Source organism: Penaeus chinensis, unplaced genomic scaffold (genome assembly GCF_019202785.1).
Source record: "Penaeus chinensis breed Huanghai No. 1 unplaced genomic scaffold, ASM1920278v2 CTG_7840, whole genome shotgun sequence".
NCBI classification, from domain to species: domain Eukaryota; kingdom Metazoa; phylum Arthropoda; class Malacostraca; order Decapoda; family Penaeidae; genus Penaeus; species Penaeus chinensis.
Window position 1 is genome coordinate 1 of NW_025918632.1, and position 18,375 is coordinate 18,375.

The 18,375-nt window shown below is 28.9% G+C and overlaps 1 pseudogene; it reads right to left on the bottom strand.

The window, feature by feature from the left end:
- Window positions 1-3,758: 3,758 nt before the first annotated feature.
- Window positions 3,759-9,916, bottom strand: LOC125024863 (annotated as a pseudogene).
- Window positions 9,917-18,375: the final 8,459 nt, after the last annotated feature.

An 18,375-nucleotide genomic window follows, 5' to 3' on the forward strand; every position in this document is an offset into this window, starting at 1 on the left:
CAGCTGGTAAAAAAGGGATCTTTTACTGAAAAATTTTGGGCAATGTGATTCTTTCAGTCGAATGGCATTGTTCAGAAACCCAAACCCGAGATCACCTTTCTGTTTTCTTATCTTTTTTTAACCCTCTCAATACTATGTCTTGAAAGCTTGGCAATTGCTTCGCAAAGAATATTTTCTCCCCTATACCCAGCTCGGTGCCTAAGAAAAAAGAAATACTTTTGTTATAAATATAAAATATAATATATATAATATATATATAATTTTATAATATATATAATAAATATATATCTTAATCATAAGCCAATATTATTTTATTTTTTTAAAATATTACAAACTTCAACATACCTTCAAAGGCGGGTGCTATTTTTATTGAGACATAGGTTAGACACAACTAAAAAATCATCTGGAGACAAGACAATAACAGTCTGAAGAAATTTGCCAATGTCTCAATAATCTTCAACGACCGTTTGTTTTTTTCAATCAATTTCATAGTGTTTGACTAGAGCCATATAAGGTGTCCTGAAATTGTAAATATGTAATTAAACCTCTTAAATATAACCAATAAAAGTGTGTTCATTTACGGTAATATTAAATAATTAACATTATACAAAGGATTCTTACTCTTCACCCTGCTTCCAGAAGGCATCGTTAATGGGATGATAATTGTCCTTAAAGGATCATAATCTAGCCCAAGTTCCAGCTTGGAGTATTTTTTTGGCAGGTGGTTTATTATCATTATCTGGATATACTTTCGGTCTCCTTTCCTTTCAATACAATCATTGTTTCGTTTCATGTTTTATATTTTATACAAATAATGAAATCAAAATATTAAATATCTTATATAGATATTTATTTAGTTTCAATACTATATTTCTATATAGTCACTTATTTAGTTTCAATACTTTATAGATACTTATTTAGTTTCAATACTTTAATAGATACTTATTTAGTTTCAATACTGTATAGACACTTATTTAGTTTCAATACTGTATAGACACTTATTTAGTTTTAAATACATATTTTCTATTATTAGATACTTATTTAGTTTCTATACTATATTTTCTATATAGATACTTATTTAGTTTCAATACTATATTTCTATATAGATACTTATTTAGTTTCAAATACTATATTTCTATATAGATACTTATTTAGTTTCAATACATATTTCTATATAGATACTTGTTTAGTTTCAATACTAGTTTCAATAATAAATCTATAGAGTAGGTGAATTGTAACGGTCCTTTGATATTTTTTATATGTATAGAATAATATTAAATTATATATGGATTTGGATTATTGTTTTAGATGATGAATAAGATATGAATATAAATACTCTATAATATACTCATTATATTTATTATATGCCCATGGATAGTATACAATTTATATTTCATTTTTTATATATAATATATATATTAATATTTGTTTATTTAATGATTATATATAACGTTGGTATTTTAATGAGAATTTCTAATTTTATCTGACATTCATTACATTTGATAATACACGATGGTATGTTATATTTTTTGACACATGGGACATTGAATCATAAATCTTTTACAGTCATAGATACTTGTTGGTATTTTAGGTATATCATAGTGAGAACCATGTGATGTTATTGAAGGTGTACATGTTATCGATTTCCATCTGGAAAAATTTTACTTTTTCTGGGTAAAGTGTTAGAATGATAATATATAGGGTTTGGTATACGATAAATACTTTTGGGTACATCGTAAGTCGTGTTAGGGGCTATTTGTCTCGGGTCCTTGTATTGTTCGGTATCCTTTGTTTTATAATAATCCTTTTTTCAGATACCTTCTGTTCATTGGCTGATAGTAACATATAATTATTATTATTTATCTTCCTATTCATATCAATATAAACATGTTCATCAATATCGTCATAATATGTTCTTGAATTGTATTTCGATTTATATTAGTAGATTATATTGTCATTCTTAATGATTCCGTTCATATAGACATGTTCGTCATTCTTGTCGGGAATAATCATTTTAGCATCCATATTTTTATCAAGTTTTTGAATACCAGTCTAGCGATTTACTTCCATGCGTAATATTAGGAAGTAAATCGCTTACATCTATATTATCATATACGGTACCTAGACAATTCCTAAATTTGTTATTGTCAATGTCAATGATACTGAAGAGTCGTTTGAGATTAAATATTTACTTTTCGTATCCTTTTCAGGACAATAATCTATAGACATGGATTTACATAATAACAATGCACAGTTTGTTTCATTTTTCTTGTTAGTAAAACTAAGACTCATATTTTTATTTTTTGCATCAATCAAAATAGGATTATCTGTCGCCTTGGAATATTGAAGATATTTTTCTTTGGATATTAAATAGTCTGGCCGCATCCTTTACTAATTGTAAATTTGTATTATTTTGTGTAAGATATTCATAAACTACAATACCGGCTGCAATCGGTAAACTAAAAAATGATAAATCATGTTTAATCAAAATATCCAAGGATAAATGATAACTTACATTTTTGTATTAATCTGAGGAGTGTTTTTTTTCTTTTTCAAATGTCTATCGCTATATAAACTTTATAAAACAACATTTATTCACAAAAAATCTAATATATATGTAATTGTATCACTAGAGATCTCCTTATTCTTCTTCTTGTATTTTTATTTAGGTATTATTATTCTTCTTTGGTAATATAGTGCAGATGAAAACATTTCTTAATCATTTCATTTCTATAGTTCTTATAGTAGCTTTATTCCAGCCTTTATTTAAAATAGCAAATGTTAATATGCTGATTGCATTTTTCATGTAATAAATCATCTGTAAAGCAATTTTCTATCACCTTTAGTATATGATGTTTAATTTCATAACATTGCTTACAGAGTATGTTTTATTATTCTTTAAGAATAACAAATTATCATTACCTTGATTATGGATACAAGTAATGATGAGAGATATTTTTATTTTTTATCATTTGTATATCTTGAGTCACATCTTTACCAAAGAATAAGATTTTATAATTGGTATCGAATATAGTGTTTTTGACATTTTTAAATTAAGGAAATAAGGTCGTGTTCCTCTTTAATATTATTGTTTAAAAAAAATAAGATTTCAAAGTCGTTTCTCCTCTTAATATTATTGCTCTAAAGAACTTTAGAGGATAATTAGCAATATCTGCGATAATATCCGGTAGCCGGTTTTCTATCATACGAGTCTATATATATATGTAGTGGAAAGTATATCGCGGGCCTTTAATCCTCGTCCTTGACTTTCGATGATGATTGATTTCAATGCATTATTGTATTGTGTTTTATATTTGATATGAATATTCTTTTCACCATTATGGATATCATTGACGTTCATATCTCTGACAGTAATATTGTCATTTTTATACACTCTTCCCCTTACAATAGTATTGTTTTCACGGTTGGGTCTAATTTCAATTTTAAACAGCAGGGAAGTTTAACAGGTAATCAGCTTTAGATTTACTCAATTTTACATTTTATACCCTTTTCTAATAATAATCCTAATGCACAGTATAGTGTTAAACAAAGAGCCTCTTCGGATGCATGTGTTAATACTACTCCATCGTTTCCGTATGAGGATTCAATATTTCTTTCAGACAAATCGTTTCTCGATATTGGATATCCAGCTTCTGTTAGTGCATTCAATAATCCCCCCATTGATGAATAATATATATTTCCATATTCTCTCATTGTTTATATACGAGTGTTATGTTCAAATATATTTGTTTCTTCTTTTATATTCCAACTCTGGTAAAGTATATAAAAACAATTATATCATAATATACAAATATTTTATTTATCTTGATGAATGTTGTATATATATAAAACAAATATATATATATATATATATATATATATATATATATATATATATACTTGTTTATTCATATACAATTTCAATTATATATGGGACATTTTTTCAAGTGAATAGTACAATATTTACAAGCAACCATATGTCTACACGGAAGATATAATATATATATATATATATATATATATATATATATATATATATATATATATATATTATAACTCATACACATTTTATATATATATATATATATATATATATATATATATATATATATATATATATTAGTTAATATATATAAATCAAGATGTGATAGGATTAATTATATAATATATATCTTGTCGACAAATGGGACAATACTTCAACTTATAAGTACAATATTCACAGGCAACCATATGTTTACACGGAAGATACATTATACATATATTATTAACCATACATATTTTACATATATGATCTTTCTGAATTTGTTCAAGTAAACTTTCTATATTATTTGCTCTGGGTAGAGTTTCTTGAGATGCAAGGATTTCCATATTCTCTATATTGGGTAGAGTTTCTTGAGATGCAAGGATTTCCATGTTCTCTATATTGGGTAGAGTTTCTTGAGATGCAAGGATTTCCATATTCTCTATATTGGGTAGAGTTTCTTGAGATGCAAGGATTTCCATATTCTCTATATTGGGTAGAGTTTCTTGTTCTGTTTCAGGTGGAAAATACTCAATAATATCCAGGTCAGGTACAACAAGTGGAGGAAACTCATCAACATGTGGTTCGGGTATAACTTTTATCAGAGTTGAAGGAGGTACGATTATATATGGTTTGTCTATTCCAGATACAGGTACTGAAGATGTAGGGGTTTCACTTGTTTCACACAAATTGCTTAAAACTGATAAACCAGGAGGATATAAGCTTTCTCCCATATTGTTCACAGATGATGATGGGGACTCGATTATAGATCGAATCGACAGAATATATGCATCTTTTGTTTCATTTAATAGACGTCTAATGATGGATGGTGGATCAGGAATATTTGGATTTATCTTTTTAATATCACAAATAAATGGTTCTAACCTTAAATATGGCCAGCCGGTCTCATCAATATGTTTTTTAAGAGTACTTTTAACATCATTTATAGAATATCCCATGAATAATATACATTTGACAATATCTAATTTCATCATTATATCCATATGATCATCATATGATTTATATAATGTAGGATCATATTGATCTTGAATATTGTTAACAAATTTTTTTCCTTTCTTTAAAAGGAGATGGGTACAATTTGGATACCATTTAGCATGTTCATGCCACGGTATATCCTTTTTCTCCCAGTTACCAATAACACCCAAACAGGAAAAGCAACGAACGCGGTCACCCAAACCTTCATAATAGAATCCAGCTTCGGCAAGAGTTTGTGGTTGTGGTTTTTGGTCAAAGCATTTAGGCCAGTTATTGAAGCTCGCTAGTCTCTTTTCTGTTGTAATAAATCTCAACTCATAATGTAAATACATGTGTCTTATGATATCACCTGTGGTATCTTCCGTCTCTGGTATTTCATATATATCTCGATGTAATAGTTTTTTGAAAATGTTCTTCTTTACGATAGGAACATTACTAAATGCTTCCTCATTAATAAGAGGACAACTAGGGGATACACGTTGATGTATTTTCTTTATTATATCGCCTTTTTCAAGGTCTTTTATTTTATTTCACAAAAGATACATTCAATATGGTCTCCTTCATATAAAAATCCATCAGCAGCTAAATCTATAGGAGATATCCAATCGATATGCCTACCGATAAATGTTTCTATATCGAAACTGCTCCCATTCTAAACCGTAACCCCGGCCAAATGCCTTATTTATCTGAGGCGCTTAAAAACTTTTCAATATTTTCAAAGGAATGTAGATTTTGCGCAAAAACGACATTCGGGGCTTCTCTCCTTATGAATCTTTATAATATCATCTGATGTTTTGATAGTTTTCAAATCAATTGTTAAATCACAAAAAAAAACACTTTATATGATTGTTAATATAATAGAATCCAGCTTTAGCCAGTAGTCTATAGTTGATGGGTAATCTGTAATATCCTTTGTGATACATTCTTTGAATGTATTCTCCTCTGTTCTGAATAAGGATTAACTCTTTATCTCTATTATTATTATTCATCATAAATATGCAGTCAAATGTATATGATAGAGGGTGACTTGTTTCTGTCGTCAAGCATAACTATTTTCATTGATTATATATTATATATATATATTATATAATAATATATATATATATATAGTAGTATACTTATCATATACTGCTCAGCATCAATAATATTTTATTATTACGTTTATCAGAAATCGTTTACTTCACAGGATATATAAAGTATCATATGTTTTTTATCATAGAATTTTTATATAATAGTTTCAGTCTTTAGGTATGTATATATAATATATATTATATAGTAGTATATAATAATATATATAATATTATATATTATATATATAATATAATATAATATATATATGATTCAAACAATGATAAACTTTGGTTATATATTGGATATGTCTTGACAAATGGGACATTTACCTAAGGCAAAAATACAATGATCACAAGCAACCATATGTCTACATGGGACATTTATTATACATATACTATTAAATCTTAACACCTTTTACATATATCTCGGTGGCATTTTTTATTTGGGGTAAAGTTTCTTGAGTATGTAAAGTTTCACATAATTCTCTTCTGCATTGGGTAAAGTTTCTTGAGATGATAAAGTTTCCATATTTTTCTGCATTGGTAAAGTTTCTAGAGATGCAAGGATTTCCTATTTTCTGCATTGGGTAAAGTTTCTAGAGATGCAAGGATTTCCATATTTTCTGCATTGGTAAAGTTTCTAGAGATGCAAGGATATTCATATTCTCTTCTTGGGTAAAGTTTCCAGGTCAGTACAATAAGTGGAGGAAGCTTAGCAATATTGCATTTGGGGTACAATAAATGATAAAACCAGGAGGATACAAACTTTCTCCCATGTTGTTCACAGATGGAGATGGAGACTCGCTTTTGGATAAAAGCGATTCGATTCATAGATTGATACGATAGAATATATGCATCATTCGTCTTTTTAATAGACGTTTAATGATGGATAGTGGTTTAGGAGTATTTGTATTTAGAATTTTTATATCGTCAATAAATGGTTCTAACCTTAAGTATGGCCAGCCAGTCTCATCAATGTGTTTCTTAAGAGTATTTTTAACATCATCTCTAGAATAGCCCATATATATTACACATTTGACAATATCCAATTTCATCATTATATCCATAATATCAAATGATTCATATAGTTTAATTTCTAATGAAATTTGATCTTGAATGTTGTCAACAAATTCTACTCCTTTCTTTAAAAGGAGATAGTTACAATCTGGATAACCATTTAGCATGTTCATTCCAAGGTATATCCTCTTCCTCCCAATTGCGAATAATACCATTACAATGAAAGCAGTTAACATGGTCACTCAAACCTCTATAATAAAAGCCAGCTTCGGCAAGAGCTTGTGGTTTTTGATGAATACATTCAGGCCAGTTATCAAAAAATTGCTAGTCTCTTTTTTCTGCCATGAAACCTTTTCCAAAAGAAGTAGTATGTCTCAAGAGGCCTTTTATATATGAATTTTTCCTCTCTTGAGATATATACATCTTTCGATCTAACAACATATCGAAAATGGTCTTCTTTACATTTGAAATATTTGATGTTATTTCCCCAGTAACAAAAGGACAACTAGGGATTGATGTCGATGTTCTTCTTTTAATATATCATCTTTTCAGAGCCGTTCATTATCGTTTTACAATAAATACACATAACATGGTCTTCTTTCTCAAAGAAAAAATCCATCAGCAGCTAAATCTCTAGGTGAGATCCAATCGATCGGCCATTCGATAAATGTCTCTATTCGATAATGCTCATGGTTCAATGATAAACCCTCGGGAAAGACTTGTGTATTTGAGGCGTTTTATAAAACTTGTCAATATTTTCAAAGGAAAATAAACTTTGCGCAAACAGACATTCTGGGCTTTTTCTCTTTATGAATCTTTATAATATCATCTGATGTTCCGATAATAATTAGGATCAATTATTAAATCACAAGTAAAGCACTTTATATGATCATTTATATTGAAAAATCCAGCTTTGGCCAATAATATATGGTTGATGGATAATCTATTCGTAGTATATATATTAAATGTATTCACTCTGTTTTGTTCATGACAAAAATGATTAAGGATTAACTCTTTATCCTTATTTGTAAACATCATAAATATCATGATCTATTGCGATCAAATATATGGTAGAGGTTGACTTGTATCTGTCTCGTCAAGCGCAATAATAAAGCAGTATATATTATATCCCCATTATCAGATAATATTTTTTTATTCCGGTCTTTAGGAATAGTCTTATTTTTTAATATAATATATATATATATATATATTATATATAAATATATATATAATTAATATATTTACTATATTAAATGGTTAATATAAACATACTTTGTATTATATATATGTATGTAATAATATATTATATATATATTGTATTATATATATATATATATATATATATATATATATATATATATTTCACTATATTGTAATGGTTGATATAAAACATATACTTTGTAATTATATATATATTTCACTATATTATAATGGTTAATATAAACATATACTTGATTCAAACACACAATAGGCTTCGTTTATATACTTGATTTCTTTTGACAAATGAAACAATTCATCATGACAAGAGCACATTCTTCACAAGTAACCATATGGTGACATGGAAGATACAATATACATACACGACTAATCTTACACTTTTTACATATGTGATAATTCTCGGCATTATTTGCTTCGGGAACAGCTTCTAGAGATGCAGGGGTTTCCATGTTTTCTGCATTGGGTAAAGTTGCTTGAGATATATGAATCTCAGTATTCTCTTTTTCAGGTGTAGAGGCACAATCGTATCTGATATATTAAAATACTGGAAATGTAGGGGTTTCACTTATTTCATACATGTTTGCTTAAAGATAATAATCCAGGAGGATACAAACATTTTCCCGTTAATCATTTACAGATGGAGAGGAAACTCGCTTCTGGATAGATGAGATTCGATTATAGATCGAATCGACAGCATATATGGATCTTTCGTCTCATTTAATAGACGTTTCATGATGGATGATGGTATTAACATTATATGTGATATTATTATATTTCATTATGTCATAAAGAAATGGTTCTATGCTTAAATATGGCCAGCCGGTTCATTAATATGAATATCAAGAGTATGTTTAACATCATTTATATGATATCCTAACATTATTACACATTTAACAATATCCAATTCCATCAATTTATCCATTGGTTCCATGTCTTCATTTTTGATCGAATTAGTTCATATTTTCTAATTTCATTTGTTCTCGAACGTATTCACACAAATGAATGTCCTATTCTTTATAAGGAGATAGTTACAATTTGGATACACATTTAGCATTTTCATGCCACGGTATATCTTTTTTCTCCCAATTGTGAATACACCACTACAGTGAAAGCAGTGAACATGGTCATAGAGACCTTTATAATAAATATCCAGCTTCGGCAAGTGCTTCTGGTTCTTGGCTTACATTGTCAGGCAAATATGTAAGCTTGCTAGTCTCTCTTTTTTTTCGTGAATATTTTTATCAAACAAATACAGTGTTCTAAGATTATCAATTTTTGATATCTCTACTTCTTTTTTGGAATAATGTGTGTTTTTTCAACTGGCAGTTTATTAAAAAATGTTACACCTTCTATTAGGATAATTTAGATTGTTGTTTTACCAGTAACAAAAGGACAATCAGGGGATATATGTCGATGTACTTCTCTTACTATATCACCTTTTTTAAGACTGCATATTTTTTTTTTGGCAAAAGACACATTCAACAAGAGGTCCCTTCTTTTTGTATAAAGAAATCCATTAGCAGCTAATTCTGTATGGAGATATCCAATCAATTGGCCAATCGATAAATGTCTCTAATCGTACCTCCTCATGCATATATGGATATGTCAAATCGGGTCTTAATGGATAATAAGTCCTTGCATATTGTAGGTGGGTTGATAATTTGGTCAATATTTCAAAGGAATATAAATTTTTGGGCAAACATACATTTGGGTTTTTTTACTCCTTATGATTTTTATAATATCAATCTGGGTGTTCTGAATATTTTTTTAGATCAAATGTTGAATTACAGAAAAACACATTCATAATCCTTTTAAAATGGAAAAAATCCCCTTGGCCCAAAAGTATAGGGTGGATGGCGGGCGGCCATATCTACATGTTTTTAACTTGGGAAATTTTTTTCGAATGTTTTTCAGCCATTATCACTTGTTTTTAAACTTTTTAATATATCGGGAAAGTATTCACTTGTTTTGTTCGGGGCAAAAAATGATTATATATTATCTTTTTCTTTTGAGATAGATTATGAAACATGACTATGCGTTTAATTTATATTGTGGGAGCGGTTGACTTGTTTCTGTGTCTTTTATCCAATTTTTTTTCCATATATTCCATCAAATCTTCACAGGATCAGAGTATATTAATAATTATATTTAAAATAATAATTTTACTTTCTCACACATATTTTTTAAAATGATTAATATGAAAGTTTATATTTGGGGGGTTGATTGGGTTTTTGTTATAGGAAAATTTTTTTTCAAATACCCCGCAGCAGTATTATTTCGTTTTCCACAGGTTTTGGAAGTCACATTTTTGTTTTTGTGTTTTTCTTCAAAAAGGAAAATATAAAAAGATAAAATTCTAAAGGTTGTGGTTGAATTGTTTGTTTTAATAGCATTTATTTTATTTTTTCCTCACAAGTTTTTTTTGTTTTTCACGGATTTTTAAATGTATATTTGTCTGTTTTTAATAAACAAAACTTATACATTTACAATATTTGATGATAATACCAAAATATACATTTCTAAAATTATTATATCTAAGATACAACTAATATATAAACTTTATTTATAAATTTCCATCTATTTGATTCAAAGCCCTGATAGCTTTGTTTAAAATTCAATATTTTTCGACAAACAGGACAATTTTAGAATAAGACTAACATATACAAGCAGGATTTGGGTCTACAGGCTTATATAATACAAAAGGTTATTTGCAACCCATATTTGGGGAAAATATAAATTTTTCAATTGGGTATTTTCGTTTCGGGTAAAGTTTTTGAGATTTTTGGGGGTTCCATTTTCGCATTGGGTTTATTTTTTTTGGATGTTGGGGTTTCCATATTCTCGGCATGGGAAAATTTTCTTGAGATGTTTGGGTTTCCATATTCGGCATTGGGTAAGTTCTTTGAGATGTTTGGGTTTCCTTTATTCCGGAAACGGGTTTAAAAGGTTTTTGAGATGTATGTTTTCCACATTTTTCGGCTTTCGGGTAATGTTTCTTGAAATGTTTGTTTTCACATCTCGCTTTGGGGAAAAAGTTTTGAATGTTTGGGTTTCCATATTTCGGCTTTGGGGGTAAGTTTCTTGAAAGTTGGTTTTCCAATTCTCGGCTTGGGTATTGTTTCTTGAATTTTTTGTTTTTCCACATCCGCATGGGAAAAGGTTTTTTTGAGTGATGTTTTCCATTTTCCCCGTCGCATTGGGTATGTTTCTGAAATTTTGGTTTTCCATATTGGCATTGGTTAATGTTTCTTGAGATGTTTGGTTTTCCATTCTCGGATTGGTAATGTTTCTTGAGATGTTTGGTTTTCCATATTCTCGGCATGTAGGTATGTTTTTTGGGAGAGTTTGGTTTTCCATATTCTCGGCTTTGGGGGATATCTAAATCTATTTCATCTGCCATAAAAGTGGCACGGGGATAAATTCCCTGTGACGTTGGGGAAACTTTTGGATGGAACCAGGAATAGGGACATTTAAACCCAGGAGGATACACCTTCTGCATTTTTATCTTCAGGATGATATTTTTAAACTTTTTTAATATCATTAAATAAATGATTTTACTCTTAAAATAGGGAAGCAGTCTTATCATATTTTCTTAAGAGTTTTTTTTTAACTTTTTTTCTTTAGAAATACCCCAGGGAAATATTCACCTTTTGACAATATCTAATTTCATTTTACATCCATAATATAAAATATATTCATATATTTTTAATTTCGGGATGATAATTGATCTTGAATGTGTCAAAAAAATTCTTTTCCTTTCTTTAAAATTTTTTAGTTACAATCTGGATCCCCATTTGCATGTTCTCAAGTTTATCCTTTTTCCATGCGATATGACCATTCAGTAAAACAGAAAACAGGGTTTCACTCAACCTCTATAATAAAAGAAAGCTTCGGCTAGAGCTTTTGGTTTTTTGGATGAACTTCTTCAGGCCAGTTACATAATTTAAAAGCTGCTTTCTATTCTTCTGTCATGAGATCTGTTTTATAAGAAAATATAATGTTTCAAGAGACCAGTATGTTTCATGACCATTATATGTAAATTTACATTAGTTTATATAAAATCTATTTTTCAGTTTTCGGCAATACAATTAATTTATATCAGGAATGTTTTATAACCATTCCTTCATCATCATCCCTATCCGCCTCACACTTCCCCAAAAAAAGGCAATATTTGGGGCGATAGTCGATGTTCATTCTTATATATCCCTTTTTTAAAGTCTCCATTTTAAAGTTACAATAAACAATGAAAATGGTCTTTTTTTTAGATAAAAAAATCCATCAGCAGTTTTAATCTTAGGAGATATCCCTCGATCGGCCAGTATGATATGTATCAATCGATATTTTCAAACGTAAGTTTGAGGGCGAGGGGAAAAAGCCTTCCCTCTTTTTTTTTTTAGGGGGTTACAAAATCATCCCAAAAATTTTCAAGGGAATATAAATGTTGCGCAAATAGAATTCGGGGCTTCTTTCCTTTTTGGGTCTTTATAATATAACGTTGTTTTTTAGTCTGTTTTATTCAATCTTTTAAAACACAAGAAAAGCACTTTTATACAATTGTGAATAAGAAGAATCAGCTTTGGCCAATGTGATCGCTAATGAGGGTTTCCCATATTTAGTAGGTATTGTGAATTGAACTTCTATGGTTTTCATGATAAAATAATTAGGATTATCTCTTTTTCTCTTCTGTAACGTAACATCATGGAAAATAAAAATCTACGTGGCCAATTATCTATCAATATTATACAATCTATGCGGACCTTAATTTTTTTTGCGAAAAGACTGATCTATCGTCATTGGGGCAAATAATTTAGCAATATATGGATTTTTCTCAACTGAAAATAATGTATCCGAATTGATTTATCTCGGTATTATAATATAGTTAATCTCAAAATGAGTAATGATCCTCTGAATTGATTTATCTCGGGTTATATATTAATTAATTAATTTTCCCCAACTGAAGAATTATCCTCTGAAATTTTACATATCCCGGGTTTATATGATAATCTTTTATTTTATTTTCATATATTTTCTTCACAGGATCACGGATAAGCATAATAAATAATTTTCTGTTTTTTAGGAATAAAAAAATTTATGATCATGTATTGATAAAAATTTGCGGTATCCCTTTCCCTATACCCTCAATATAAGTATTTTTATCATCCCAAAATTATAATGTTTATTTTTTTTTCTTACAGGATATGAAAAAATTATTTCAGTTTGTCTTTGGGATAATCTTTTTTTTTTTATAAAAGTTTTTTTTTATTTTTACAGGATATGTAAAATGTCATAGAATTTTTTTTTTTTATTAGGAATAATATATATATATTATAATATTATTCTAATTAAAAAATATATTTCGGAAAAATTTTTATTTTAAAGCATATTTTTATATTTCACAAATATTATTTAACATTTTTTCCCTATATTTGATTTTTATGGGCATGATAGCTTTTGTTATATTTAAAAAGTGCTCGACAAATAGGACAATTTTTTTATTTGAAGACTCAACTATACAAGCAGCGATATTTTCTACATGGCATAAATAATACACTGCGTTTTTTTGCATATTTCTTTGCAACATAAAAATTTTTATATCGGTATTTTTTTTGTTTTCGGGGGAAAAATTTTTGAGAGTTTGGGTTTTCCATATTTTTCGGCATTGGGTAAAATTTTTTTAGAATGATTGGTTTTCATATTTCGGCATTGGATGAATTGGTTTTTCCATATTCTCGGCATTGGATGATTGTTTTCCCTATTCTCGCTTTTTGGGTGATTGGGTTTTTTTCCTAATTCCGGCATTGGGGGATGGTTTCATATTCTCGGCATTGGATGTTTGGGTTTTTTATATCTCGGCATTGGATATGTTGGTTTTTTAATTTCTCTGGAAATTGGTGATTGGTTTTCCTTTATTTTCGGCATTGGGGAAAAAGTTTCAGAGATAAATGGTTTGCCTATTTCGGCTTTGGTAAAGTTCTAGAGATGCTTGGTTTTTCCCATATTTGGGCCCATTGGGAAAGTTTCTAGAGATGCTGGTTTTTTCCCATATTCTGGGGCATTGGGTAAAGTTTCAGAGATGCTTGGTTTTCCAAAATTCGGATTGGGAAAAAAGTTTTAGATGCTTGGTTTTCCATATTCCGGTTTTGGTAAAGTTCCTAAATCTGGTTCTCTATTCTTGTGCTATTTCCTAACATGAAGTAATTTATCTCTGAATTTATATCCTCAGCATTATTTATTATTTGTTATATGTTTATCTTAAACATAAATTTTTTTTTTAATTAACCCTTTTAATTGATATTCTCAGCAATTTATATATTTCGTTATATGTTTATCCTTTCAACATGAAGAAAATTATCCTCTGAATTGATATATCCTCAGCATTATATATTATTTGGGTTTATATGTTTATCTTCAACATGAAGTATTATCCTCGATTGATATATCTCTATTTTCGTTATATGTTCAATATTCAATATGAAGTATATACCCTATGATTGATTATCTCAGCATTTTTTATATTATTTCGTTATTGTTTATTCACATGATCACGACATATAAAATAATATTTTGGTCTTTAGAATAAACTTTGAGGGATATTAATTAGCAGTATTTTTCCCTATACCCTCAAATCAGTAACATTCATAAAAGATTCAATGTGAATTTTTTCCTTTACAGGATAGGGAAAATATATAATCCAGCCATAGGTAATAGCCTTTATTTAATAGATATTGTAAATATGTCCCTTTTGTTTTTATTTCTCTTGATAAAATATTGACATCTCGAAAAAAAACTTTTTTGTATATCAAAAACAAATATTTTCATAAAATATAAAAAAATATCAATATTTTCCATAATATAATATATAATATATATAATAATATATATATTTTTATAATTTTATATAATTTTATTATTCGGTTCAGGACATGATAGATTTTACCGTATGTTGTATCCTTTTTCGCACATGGGACAATTGATATTGAAGAGTACACCATACACAAGTAACCATATGTCCACACGGGAATTTTTTACCATATGTGCGTATTGTCTTTCATACTCTGCATATAAATTTGAATCTCGGTATTCTCTGTTTGGTGAGAAGTTTCTTGAGATGTAAGGGTTTCCGTATTTCGTTTGGGTGAAGTTTTTTGAGTGTAGGGTTTCCTATTTTCTTCTTTGTTGTTACAATGGAGATTTGGAGATCGCTTTTGATAAAAGCGATTGAAATATGCACACACCCCTCTCATTTAATAGAGTGTAAAAAGAACTTGGTGTTTAGAAGATTTATATTTATTTATTATTCATAATAAAAGTTTTTCCTTAGTATGGCCACCAGTCTCATCAAAAGTTTCTTAAGAAGATTTTAACATCATCTAAGAAACCCATGGATATTAACTTTGACAATGTTATTTCCTCATTATTCCATAAATAAAATGATTTATAAGCTTAATCTCTGATGATAATTGATCTTGAATATTGTAACAAAATTCGTTACTCCTTTCTTAAAGGAGGTAGTTACAATCTGGATGCCCTTTTAGCATGTTCCATTCTAAGGTATTATATCCTCTTTCTCCCAATTGCGAAACATACCAGTAAGCTTGAAAGCATTTTGAACATAGTCAACCGGACTCTATATAAAAAAATCCAGCCTTTCGGCAAGAGATGGTGTGTTTAGTGATGAACCTTTTTCGGTGCCGAGTTACAATCATTAAAGCTTGATAGTCTCTTTTCTTCTGTTGTTGAAATCTTTTCTACATAAGAGATTGTATGTTTATGGCACCCAGTTATCGGTATCTTATACATGGTTTATTTTTTAATATATCATATTCCTTAATTTCTAGTTTACCGGTATATACAATCAGTTGTTTTCAGGGTTAGTTTAATATTCTTCTCCATGTATCATCTCAAGCAGAAAGAACATTTAGGGAGATCGTCGTTTGGTTTTTCTCCTTTTTATGTCACCCTTTTTCAAAGTCTCCTATTATTTTTATTACAAAATGCACATGCTACACGGTCTTCTTTGTTCTTAGATATTAAATATCCTTCAGCAGCAATTATCTAAGGTGACATCCAATCGATCGGCCATTCGATAAATGTCTTCTCGCTGTCTCTCATGATTAATGAGGAATAAATCCATACTATTTTTCTTTTAAGGCGGTATACAAAAAACTCATCAATATTTCAAAGGAATATAAACTCTTGCGCGCAAACAGTCATCTTGGGGATTTATCTCCTTATGGATTCCTTATATAATATCACACTGGTGGTCTGGAGCCTTTCTAGTTCAATCGTTAAATCACAAGAAAAGCACCTTATTTGTTTCCTAATGTAGAAGAATCCAGCTTTTGTATAATAGTTTGATAGTTTGATGGGTACTTTATGACCAGATTCTGCCGATGTATTTCGTGTGAATTTATGCAAGCTGTTATTTTCATGGCAAGACTATAATTACGGAATATCTCTGTTTTTTCTTCATCTGTAAAACATCTGAGTCATCACAATCTATACGACTTCAATATAAGTTATATATCCTTCAATATAAGTTAGTATATCTTAAACACCACTTGTCTTTTTCTTCAACAGGTCTTTTATGTTAAGTAATATTTTCGGTCTGTCTTTAGGAAGTATTTGTATTTTATATATTAACTTTGGTGCTGATCATGTAATGTGATAATTATAGCTGTATTTTTCCCTTACCCTAACATCAAGTAACATTTAACATCAGATAATGTAATATATCTTTTAACATTAAGTATATTTATTTCTATATATAATTTCCATTTTATATATTCTTATATATATATTTTATATATATATTGTAGTATATAGCATTTCCAGTCTTATAGGAATAATGGACTGTCTATTCGAAATTAATCTATTATTAATTATATTAATAGTTTTGGATATATCCCAGTCATAGAGTAGTTAGTATCTATTTATTATTGGAATATTATTACATTATATAATATTCTTGGATATAGTTATATCTCGAAGAATATTGTATTATAAAACAAATATTTCTTATACCTCATAGGTACTGTTTTGCTATCTGAGCAAATTTTATTTTGAGCAAATAAGGACAACTTTTTCACATGGATAAAGTACTATTTTACAAGCAAATCATATGTAACATGGTTAATATATCATGCATGCGTGATTGTGCATACCTTTTTTTGCAAATTATATCTCTAATCCTGAATTTTCTGCTATTGGATACAGCTTCTAGTGATGCATAGGTGTCTTCCATTTTTCTGCATTGGAGTACAGCTTCTAGAGATGCGATGGTTTTCCATATTTTCTGATTGGATACAGCTTTAGAAGATGCATGGTCTGTCCATATTTTCTGGTCTCATTGGATACAGCTATCTAGAGATGCCTATGGTCTTCCATTTTTTCTGCATTGGATACAGTTTTTATATTCTGGTTCGTTCTCTTTGTAAATACAGAAAGGAGCATGTAGGGATCTCTTACTTATTTCTATATCCATTCATGTGATACATAACCAGGATGGGTACCTATTGTGCTACTGTGTTATGTCCAGGATGGATGACTCGCTTCTGGATAAAAGCGATAAACTATATGCATCATCCACTCTTTATTAATAGAGTTTCATGCTGGATGGTCGTTTTAGTGGGTATTGTTGTACTTATTTTTTTTACATCAATCAACTAAATGGTTCTAAACTTAAAATAGGGCGCCAGCCAGTCTTATTAATATGTTTTTCGAGAGTCTTTTGAATATCTCTATTTTCATATCAAGGTTAAAATACTTTGACAATATCCAATTTCATCTTTATATCCATTGTACTTTATGGGTTTTAATAGTTTTAATTTCTGTTAGTTTGATCCTTATTACTTTAGAGTTTGTATGGCTTTACGTTGATCTTGGATATTGTTAACAAATTCTTTTCCTTTCTCTAAAATGAGAGGTTTACAACTTTGGATACCAGTTAGCATGTCATTCCAGGTATATCCTCTTTTCCCAAATTTGCGAATAGATCCTTCAGACTGTGAAAACAATGAACATGGTCAGACTCAAACCTTTATATAAAAGCAG